The sequence below is a fragment of the Pecten maximus genome, chromosome 5 (genome assembly GCF_902652985.1).
Source record: "Pecten maximus chromosome 5, xPecMax1.1, whole genome shotgun sequence".
In the NCBI taxonomy this organism is placed as follows: domain Eukaryota; kingdom Metazoa; phylum Mollusca; class Bivalvia; order Pectinida; family Pectinidae; genus Pecten; species Pecten maximus.
Genome location: NC_047019.1, coordinates 46,706,259 through 46,714,853, shown reverse-complemented (window position 1 = coordinate 46,714,853; position 8,595 = coordinate 46,706,259).

Genomic DNA, 8,595 nt, shown 5'->3' with positions numbered 1-8,595 from the left:
TGGCTATGATTTCATGAAAGATAACCATGCTTCAATTAACCTGTCTGGTAAACCAAGGATTTGCACGCTCTAAGGGTGCAGTTGTCATCAAGGCAAATCACCAAATGGATATACCTGTGAAAATATCTAGGAGGAAGCATGATGACATAGTGCTCTTAGAACCGTGTGGAATCAACCACAACAAAGATATAGCTACAGCTAGGTGCATAGTTAGAGTTGATAAGGGTACAGCTACACTTAGGGTACTTAACCCCACAAACAAAGATGTACACATCCCTAATAACAGACTCCTAGCAGTAGTTACAGACATCGTACACTCATCAGTAGATATCCTCACAGATGAAACACCAAATATCAGTGCTATTCAAACAACAACACAACAACAAAAGGCCAAAAACAACAAACCAGGTTATCAGGACATATCTTTTGATTTTACAGACTCAGATCTTACAGACACTCAAAAACAACTCCTCACATCATTTTTACAAAAGAATAGGGATGTATTTGCTAACAATCTACAAGAGTTAGGCACTACGGATAAATACTATCATCGCATCGAGACAGTTGACAATGCTAGTCCAGTCCGAATGCCTTTCTACAGACAATCTCCCCACATTCTAAAGGAAATTAACAGACAGGTAGACGAAATGTTGGAACATGGCATCATAACACCATCAAATTCAGAATGGCATAGTCCAGTTGTACTGGTTAATAAACGCAATGGCGAGTTCAGATTTGCTGTAGATTATAGAAAATTAAACAAATTTACAAAACCTATGTCATTTCCCCTTCCGCGTTTTGAAACTATATTGGACACTATTGGGGAATCAAAAGCAAAATATTTTTCTACACTAGATCTTGCCTCTGGGTTTTGGCAAATACCACTTCAAAACTTGACCGCAGTACTAAACATAAAGCAGCTTTCATAACTCAATCTGGTGTTTGGGAATGGGAGAAAATGCCATTTGGTCTCACAAATGCACCCATCTCTTTCCAAATGGTTATGACACAGGTCTTGAGAGAACTCAATTGGAAATGTGTACTTTGCTATGTAGACGATATACTTGTCTTCAGTACATCATTTCAGTCTCATCTCAATCACCTATCACAGGTATTTCACAAATTGAGAGATGCTAGACTCACTCTCAAACCTTCCAAGTGCTTTTTCGCTGTCAAAAAGGTAAAGTACCTAGGTCATATCATATCAAAAGATGGAGTATCTGTTGATCCTGAGAAAACTTCAGCTGTTAGTACCCTTCCAGTTCCTAAAACACAGCATGATATTCGTAGTTTTCTGGGTATGTGTAACTACTATCGTAGATTTATAAGATCTTACTCAGAGATATCTTCCCCACTTAGAGACCTGCTTCATAAAGACAAACCATTCATTTGGTCAGATAAGTGTCAAGAGACATTTGACTCTTTGAAGGAGCATCTTTTGTCAGCTCCAATTCTCGCTTACCCTGACATAAACAAAGATTTTATTCTCACTTGTGACGCAGGTGATGGGTCAATTGGCTACATTCTTAGTCAGTTAGATGAGGAAAACAGGGAGCATGTTATAGCGTACGGTGGACGCTCATTACAGGGTTCACAGCGCAGATGGGCAACATATGACAAGGAGTGTTATGCTACCTTAAAGGTATTGAAGCCTACAATACTTATTTGTCCCACAAACCTTTTACGGTTTATACTGACCACAAAGCTCTGGTATGGTTAAAAGAGAAAAAACAGATGGGAGCTCGGCTCCAGCGCTGGGTAACAGACATCCAGCAGTTCGACTTTGTGGTAAAACATATCAAAGGTAAGAAAAACACCTCTGCTGACGCCCTTAGTCGACGCCCTTACCCTCTCAAGATAGTCACAGAAGAAAACCATGATGAAGGAGTTGAACCTCCTACTATATTTCTTTGTGAAACAGATCAAGGCTTAGAGTTTCAAGAAAACTGCCTTCCAAATTTGTTTGATGACAACATTCCCAATGAAACAGAGAATGATGAAATTAGTGAAAACATCATAGTTACTAATGTCAATAAAATGTCTGTAGATAAAGAAATCACTCAAGTGGAGCTGTTTTATGAGGTTAATGTTGATATATCCATTCAGGCCATTGAACGAGGTGATACAGACATAGATACACAGATAGATAATATGACAGATATAGGTCAGCAACAGAAAGATTGCCCAGAATTACATGACATATATGTTTACTTAGAGAGCAAACAACAGACACTCCCAGAGGACAATAAAAAGGCTAGACAAATAGCAATAAATGCACAACAATACAGCATCCTTAACAATACATTGTATCACTGGCACCAAAGACGAGCTCATCGTTTACCAGACAATGATAAATACATACAACAACTTGTCCTACCAAAAACACTCAGACATGATGCGTTGTTGTCATATCATGACAATCGTGCAGGTGGAGCTCACCTGGGTACCAAACGTGTATATGAGGCACTGAAACAAAGATTCTACTGGCCAGGGATGCGTCAAGACGTAGAGGATTATATTACTGCATGTGATAGGTGTCAGAGGATAAAGGTCAATAGACAAGCACGACCACCACCATTGACTCCGCTACCAGTAACAGGTGACACATTAGAGCGTTGGCACATGGATATTTTAGGTCCCCTAACAGAAACTAAGGAAGGTTATAAATATATCCTCTTAGTTGTAGATATTTTTTCCAAATGGACAGAAGCTATCGCTCTCAAAACACAAGAAGCCACAGAAGTTGCTCGAGGCTTGTATGAACATATCTTTACTAGATATGGTGCCCCAAAGATTCTGTTGTCGGACAGAGGTCAAAATTTTATGTCCAAATTAGTCAATGCTCTTTGTGAACTATTTTCAATCACTCACCATCACACAAGCTCCTATTACCCACAAACAAATGCAACATGTGAACGTGTTAACAGTACACTTGCACAAGCACTTAGGGCTTACTGTGACAAAGAGCAGCAAAATTGGGTATCATTGTTGCCAGGTATTATGATGGCATTCAGGATGTCACCATCTACTCAGTCCACAGAATATTCTCCTTTCTATATGTTGTTTGGTAAGGAAATGCGCATGCCTTTTGATGTTGCACTCATACCTAAAGACAATATGTCCCGTGATGCGAAACAGCACATTGAGGATTTGATCAGTCGTCTGAAGGTAGCACATAACATAGCTACCGAAAACATCAAAACTGCACAAGCAAAGAGTAAACAGAGACATGATGTAAAAGCAAAGGAACCAGATTTGGTTACAAACAAATCTGTAGCAGATGTTTGGTAACAAAACATCCATTAGGCAGTCAATTAGGCCACAGTGAGACACAATAGGGGTTAAGGTGTTGACAACCCTGGGGCTCACCAGCCATATTTGTAGACTTGTATTTTAAGGTGTTAGGTACGCTAAGCATGCGCGTTTCGACCCCTGGGAGCGACGGACAGCGAGGTTAGCGTGGGTCAAGTCACTTGAAGCTTGACCACTGTGAAATAAACATCGAAAGTTAACCAATGCTGTTTGTTCTCCTCAACAGAATCTAGCCTTAAGGGAATCTCCCTATTCAGTGTCAAAAACACGTCACCCCACACGAAGAGTGCATAAAACACTCCCCCTGTCAAGCGTCCAGGCCAGTGGTCATTTTAATGTTGGGAGAGCGTGAATGAGCATCTTGGATTGCCATTAATACATGTGTGCAACTAGATTTTTAGGTTGTTTGGGAGTATGTGGCTTTAAGAGAATGAAATACAAGACGTATTGATTATGAAATGTAGTACAGTTAATGTATTTAGTCTTAAAATTGGCCCAAGATACCAGACCGAACAATAAGCCTTTTTGATGCCTATGTTTGATATGTTTACCTTTTAAACGGGAATGAATCACGTGGACGCTTTATAAGTTACAGACAACCTGACTTGTAGACAATGGAAGGTATAGGATTCTCCAGGTTTACCTGGTAATAAGTTTCTGTAATATTGATAATCGCCACCTTTGTTATCACTAGTCGTATTAATGTAACTCCGTGTACAATACATACAGTCGTGGAATATTGTCTTCATCGATCGAACAGCAAGGATACGTTTGCCTTGCAATTTTGAGGTAGTAATTGATATAGAATACAAATAATTTTATTTATTGCATTTTTGTAAGTGAAATATATAGAGGATATTGAATGGTTTCCCGTTTAATATAACATATATTTCACGACTATGACAGAATATCGATATTTTCACGAGTGCGAAGTAGGAGTGAAAAATATCGAAATATTCTGTCATACAAAAATATAAGTTTTGCAGTGAAAATATAAGTTTTCCGTTTTTGATCAATCAGAGCTAACCTTTGTATTCACCTCGTTGAAACTTGCTGATTTTTTCAGTCGAAGCGGAGATAGATAAATTGGTTAGTTTGCTGTATTTCTGAAATATTCTGACTAGTTTTTGACAAAATACTCACTTGACGTTAGCTATTCATGTACGTATTCTCCGATAACAGCAGAAAACGCTTAAATTGTGCTGATCAGTCCTTTCAAAATGGCGCCGTCAAGTTGACGTGGAGAAACGTCACAAAGAGATGACGTCATTACTGATTCCGCACTTTTTGACACTATTAATTTTTCAATGCTTTCAGTTTGGGTTTTTTTTTATAGAGTATATGAAATGCAATAAATAGAAAATTGAATGGTTTCCCGTTAAATATAATATATATTTCACTCGTATGACATAATATTTCGATATTCGCACTCGTGAAAATATCGATATTCTGTCATACTCGTGAATATATGTTATATTAAACGGGAAACCATTCAATATCCTCTGTATACTTTAACCATTCAGACTGTGAATACAAATAATTAGATACACTTCAACCATTCAGACTGTTTCCAAATCATATACATATAATCATTTATGTCAGTGTGTTAATAGATATTTAAACAAATATTGGAAAAGTTTACATCAGTCGCCCTAGGCTTCACGCAACGTTATTTACAGCAAAGCGGTCCATTCCAAACATCAATACCATATTGAACTTTATCCTTTGATAAAACCACCAACAAGATGCTTAAATAAAATCCTTATATTTACTGTCCATAATTTACTTTTCATACTTAATCTTGTGCTCAATATAAGTTTAGAACACTCACCAAGTCTAAAATGAATAATATTGTTTCGTTTTCACAAGCTCTTGAAACAGTCGCTTGTCCAACATGATTTCGGGAATTCTCGCCAATTTATCAGTTAAATAAGCAAAGAAAAAAATAGTCCCTTTAAATGAACTGTTTTGTTTGGTTTTCCTCGAAATCATACTGAAGTCGCGTACGTCTGTTTTTTTATTAATTATATTTGGCGTTATAGTTAAATCAACTATAAGTATTTATACTGTACGTCGCCCAAACTTTTCTCCCAAATGTAAACATCAGGAGACAGGATATTAAAGTAGTTGTGACGCGGCCTCGATTCCAACCGTAGGCCTGCTAGACGAAGAGAAAGTAGTGCTTAATTCACGTTCAGTATCGATCAGTTCAGATCAAACGCATAGTCCGAAAACATAGATTTTGTAAATATCACTTGTATGGAAATATGACATCATGGTCGACTATGAGTGTTTATTCAAGACGGATAATTTCCGTAGACGAAATGTAGGACATAATAAATTTGGTTATTCGTGGAAGCTAAAAGGTTTCATTACAGAAAGTGAGGTCTCATTGTTGCCATAACAACCGATCCCGACTAAGAACACGAACGCGTTGACAATGAGAAGTTAAAAGCGTTGATTGAGCTTAATCCAGGTCTCATCCATTATCATTCAAACGTTCAAGCATTGAACTGTTACCAGATGCAAGTATACAGTAGATATTAATATGATTTGGGCGACAGATCAATATAATATTTTGTTTGAAACAAATTCCATGTCTATAATCGGTCAGGTCAGTTTCTCTAGGTAACAGACCGAATTCACGGGGGCTTGGTTTCGGATGTTGGAATAAGAGACGGTGTCAGTGAATAACCACAACATATATGAATGGACTTGTAGTGTTGTCATATCTTGTATTTCTCAAAATTATAAAACGAGCCCCATGTATGTTCCGACAGGTAGGTTAATCTAGCTCGTGTCACATCCTGTATTTAGTGGTGCGTGTAATGTGGTTTGTGGCACGGGTGATTTGTGTAGTTCGTGGTGTGTGTTTTGTGGAGTCCGTGTCACGTGTGATTTGTGTAGTTCATGGTGTGTGTTTTGTGGAGTCCGACGTACGAGTGATTTGTGTAGTTCATGGTGTGTGTTTTGTGGAGTCAGACGTACGAGTGATTTGTGTAGTTCATGGTGTGTGTTTTGTGGAGTCAGACGTATGAGTGATTTGTGTAGTTCATGGTGTGTGTTTTGTGGAGTCCGTGTCACGTGTGATTTGTGTAGTTCGTGGTGTGTGTTTTGTGGAGTCCGTGTCACGTGTGATTTGTGTAGTTCGTGGTGTGTGTTTTGTGGAGTCCGTGTCACGTGTGATTTGTGTAGTTCGTGGTGTGTGTTTTGTGGAGTCAGACGTGCGAGTGATTTGTGTAGTACATGGTGTGTGTTTTGTGGAGTCCGTGTCACGTGTGATTTGTGTAGTTCATGGTGTGTGTTTTGTGGAGTCCGTGTCACGTGTGATTTGTGTAGTTCGTGGTGTGTGTTTTGTGGAGTCAGACGTATGAGTGATTTGTGTAGTTCATGGTGTGTGTTTTGTGGAGTCCGACGTACGAGTGATTTGTGTAGTTCATGGTGTGTGTTTTGTGGAGTCCGTGTCACGTGTGATTTGTGTAGTTCATGGTGTGTGTTTTGTGGAGTCCGACGTGCGAGTGATTTGTGTAGTTCATGGTGTGTGTTTTGTGGAGTCCGACGTACGAGTGATTTGTGTAGTTCATGGTGTGTGTTTTGTGGAGTCAGACGTATGAGTGATTTGTGTAGTTCACGGTGTGTGTTTTGTGGAGTCCGTGTCACGTGTGATTTGTGTAGTTCATGGTGTGTGTTTTGTGGAGTCCGTGTCACGTGTGATTTGTGTAGTTCATGGTGTGTGTTTTGTGGAGTCCGTGTCACGTGTGATTTGTGTAGTTCGTGGTGTGTGTTTTGTGGAGTCCGACGTACGAGTGATTTGTGTAGTTCATGGTGTGTGTTTTGTGGAGTCCGACGTACGAGTGATTTGTGTAGTTCATGGTGTGTGTTTTGTGGAGTCCGTGTCACGTGTGATTTGTGTAGTTCATGGTGTGTGTTTTGTGGAGTCCGTGTCACGAGTGATTTGTGTAGTTCGTAGTGTGTGTTTTGTGGAGTCCGTGTCACGTGTGATTTGTGTAGTTCATGGTGTGTGTTTTGTGGAGTCCGACGTACGAGTGATTTGTGTAGTTCATGGTATGTGTTTTGTGGAGTCCGTGTCACGGGTGATTTGTGTAGTTCATAGTGTGTGTTTTGTGGAGTCCGTGTCACCAGTGAATTGTGTAGTTCATGGTGTGTGTTTTGTGGAGTCCGACGTCACGAGTGATTTGTGTAGTTCATGGTGTGTGTTTTGTGGAGTCCGACGTACGAGTGATTTGTGTAGTTCATGGTGTGTGTGTTGTGGAGTCTGTGTCACGTGACCCAGAGACATTGTCAAAGAGTGGGCGTCACGTTTTCGGAAATCATAAATTGTGTTAATGAAATTATACCGAAAGTTCGTAACGAGTATGACGTATTACTAAATGAAAGCCTCGTTTTCATTTCATTAAACAAAATTTATGATTTCATTAGGGGAGGAGGGTATAATTGTAGCTGTATATTAAGGTATAATTATAACTGTATATCAAAGTATAATAAACAATTAAAATGCAATTTTAATATCATTTATACATGCTAAGGAGTAAATTATGATATATCTTGAATTATGTAGCGTATATTAAATGCTTAATATAGTCCCTATTAAGGGGTTTCATAACAGAGTGAGGGCGCAGGGTTATGGAGGTGAAAGGTCACGCGCAGTGATTTTACTATATATACCTATTACACGGTAACAGTAGCTACCCAGCCACTGAAACAGACTGCATCACTAATGGACACAAGTCAAGGTCAGTTTGTGTTTACATCCTTTTAAGGTTGGAATTTATCTACTATTTGTTCTTACGCAATGGATTCCGTTGGTGTATTGATTCTGGGTCATAGCTTTGTGAGAAGGTTACGAGATGATTTGACAGGTTCATGGTCAAATTTAGGTTTCGACCTTGACTCGGTTCGCGTCCATTGTGTAGGAAAAGGGGGCATTCGGGTTCGCGACATCTCATCTATGTCTACCTCGATTTCTGAAATCCACCCTAAAGTTGTACTGTTACAAATCGGCGGTAATGATTTGGATTCTGTGGATCACGAGGATATTAAGGAACGTTTAGCAAGTGACTTACTTACCATCGGTGTGACCCACGTTGGAATAATGCAACTTTTTTATCCTGCTAAGACAAGATCGATAGCGGTTGGTATATATAATAGAGGTGTAGACTGCGTCAACAGTAACATCAAATTAATGTGTGATCAGTCGGAGGATGTTTTTATTGGAGACACAAGGGTCTGAAGACCGCAGCCTTTGCTTGCTTAAACAAAGAT